General features: G+C 43.3%; 1 long non-coding RNA gene across 1 annotated transcript; it reads left to right on the top strand.

Annotated features, from left to right (window-relative positions):
- Positions 1-868: 868 nt before the first annotated feature.
- On the top strand, positions 869-1,478 carry LOC135908153 (uncharacterized). The gene is made up of 3 exons (XR_010566230.2): positions 869-964; positions 1,031-1,096; positions 1,429-1,478. It is a non-coding gene; the product is annotated as an uncharacterized lncRNA (long non-coding RNA).
- Positions 1,479-2,534: the final 1,056 nt, after the last annotated feature.

Genomic DNA, 2,534 nt, shown 5'->3' with positions numbered 1-2,534 from the left:
TGAGGAGGTCACTTCTGGCAGTGGCCTACTGGCTATGGTATTCAACTGAACGCATTGTCAAATGCTTGAATACCAACCATATGTCTGCAGCCCTCCACCACAGTATTTCATTATGTGGCATGAGCTGTGGTATGTAAAAAAAATTGGCAATTAGATAACTAGCTAAGTTTTCAGAACGTTAGCTCAGTCACTTAATATACAAAACATGGTTATTTGGAGACCTGTGTGGTTTTGTTAAATGCCCATTGTATAACTTAGTGCCTTTTACAGAGTCTGTACGAAAAAATGCAGCAACAGCATCTGCTTCAGACGCAGAGATCCGTACAGGTATCATGGCATGGCTAAAGAATGCGCAAGCCCGTCTTGATGCAGCCGTGAAGCGGTAATCTGATCCATTATTTAAAATTTTTCACATGTCTTAACTCCTCAATTTAGGCTTGTCCATGTCAGATTATTTCTATATGTGCTGGCCCAAGGGCACTCATGCTGATTTTCACCTCGACATTCTTTAAATATAGGCTGATATACAGACATGAAAAATAAACGAAATAATCTACAGTGCAGTTTCTAAATATGCCTTCATATTCATTTCAGTTCTGAAGTTTATGCAATAATTACAATTTGTTTCATGACGCATCTTTCGTGTATACAGAGCCGATATATGTTCAATAGCATTTGAAGATTTGTGCAGTTAAAAATTATTCTGCCTAACTACACAGAAAATAAACATAGGTTGCAACTTTACAGACTGCTGAGCATTTCTTAAGTGTGAAACAGGTCATGAATTGTAATTTTCTCATTCTTGTAACCCATATATCCTTATCAAGGTCTGTATCTTCCTATAAATTGGTTTTTTTACCTTGCTGTAGGGCACATGTTGAAACGGACCAATGAATAAACAGTTAAATGGTGGCAAAGCAGCCACATTTTTCAAGCAGTTGTGTGCTCACCAATCAAACCTAAGGTAAACATATAGAAGCATGCTAGAATTGACTGTTTTTTTTACTGTCTTCTTTTAATTTTGATGCAGCTGTTACGTTTACTCATTCACGACACCACAAGGCCTGCTGGTTGCCATTGTTTATGTCTAGTCGAGGTAAGCCGCATGGTTCCAAACCAGAGCTTGACTGTATTGTGGACTGACTACTTTTAATTTCTACGCAGCTCTTCCGTTTACTCTCACGGAACCATGAGGCGTGCTGGCTGCAGTTGTTTTTGTCTAGTCGAGGTAAGCCGCATGGTTCCAAACCAGAGCTTGACTGTATTGTGGACTGACTCCATCTAATTTCTATGCAGCTCTTATGTTTACTATCACGGAACCGCGAGGCGTGCTGGCTGCAGTTGTTTTTGTCTAGTCTAGGTAAGCCGCATGGTTCCAAGCCAGAGCGTGACTGTATTGTGGACTGACTACATTTAATTTCTATGCAGCTCTTATGTTTACTCTCACGGAACCACGAGGCGTGCTGGCTGCAGTTGTTTTTCTCTAGTCGAGGTAAGCCGCATGGTTCCAAAGCAGAGCTTGACTGTATTGTGGACTGACTACATTTAATTTCTACGCAGCTCTTCCGTTTACTCTCACGGAACCACGAGGCGTGGTGGCTGCAGTTGTTTTTGTCTAGTCGAGGTAAGCCGCATGGTTCCAAGCCAGAGCTTGACTGTTTTGTGGACTGACTACTTTTAATTTCTACGCAGCTCTTATGTTTAATGTCACGGAACCACGAGGCGTGCGGACTGCAGTTGTTTTTGTCTAGTCGAGGTAAGCAGCATGGTTCCAAGCCAGAGCTTGACTGTTTTGTGGACTGACTACTTTAAATTTCTACGCAGCTCTTATGTTTACTGTCACGGAACCACGAGGCGTGCGGGCTGCAGTTGTTTTTGTCTAGTCGAGGTAAGCCACATGGTTCTAAGCCAGAGCGTGACTGTATTGTGGACTGACTACATCTAATTTCTATGCAGCTCTTATGTTTACTCTCGCGGAACCGCGAGGCGTGCGGGCTGCAGTTGTTCTTGTCTAGTCGAGGTAAGCCACATGGTTCCAAGCCAGAGCTTGACTGTATTGTGGACTGACTACTTTTAATTTCTACGCAGCTCTTCCGTTTACTCTCACGGAACCACGAGGCGTGCTGGCTGCAGTTGTTTTTGTCTAGTCGAGGTAAGCTGCATGGTTCCAAGCCAGAGCTTGACTGTTTTGTGGACTGACTACTTTTAATTTCTACGCAGCTCTTCCGTTTACTCTCACGGAACCACGAGGCGTGCTGGCTGCAGTTCTTTTTGTCTAGTCGAGGTATGCTGCATGGTTCCAAGCCAGAGCTTGACTGTTTTGTGGACTGACTACTTTTAATTTCTACGCAGCTCTTCTGTTTACTCTCACGGAACCACGAGGCGTGCTGGCTGCAGTTGTTTTTGTCTAGTCAAGGTAACTCGCATGGTTCCAAGCTTCACATCTTGTTGCATTCTTAAAAGCAGCCCTGAAACACTTCTTGAACATAGTGAGAAAACAATGCTGCTTTGTCGTAGAGGTTGCTGTGGCCATA

This window comes from Dermacentor albipictus, chromosome 1 (genome assembly GCF_038994185.2).
Source record: "Dermacentor albipictus isolate Rhodes 1998 colony chromosome 1, USDA_Dalb.pri_finalv2, whole genome shotgun sequence".
NCBI lineage: Eukaryota > Metazoa > Arthropoda > Arachnida > Ixodida > Ixodidae > Dermacentor > Dermacentor albipictus.
Note: the sequence above shows the minus strand (reverse complement) of the source record. Positions and strands in the feature narration are given on the sequence as shown.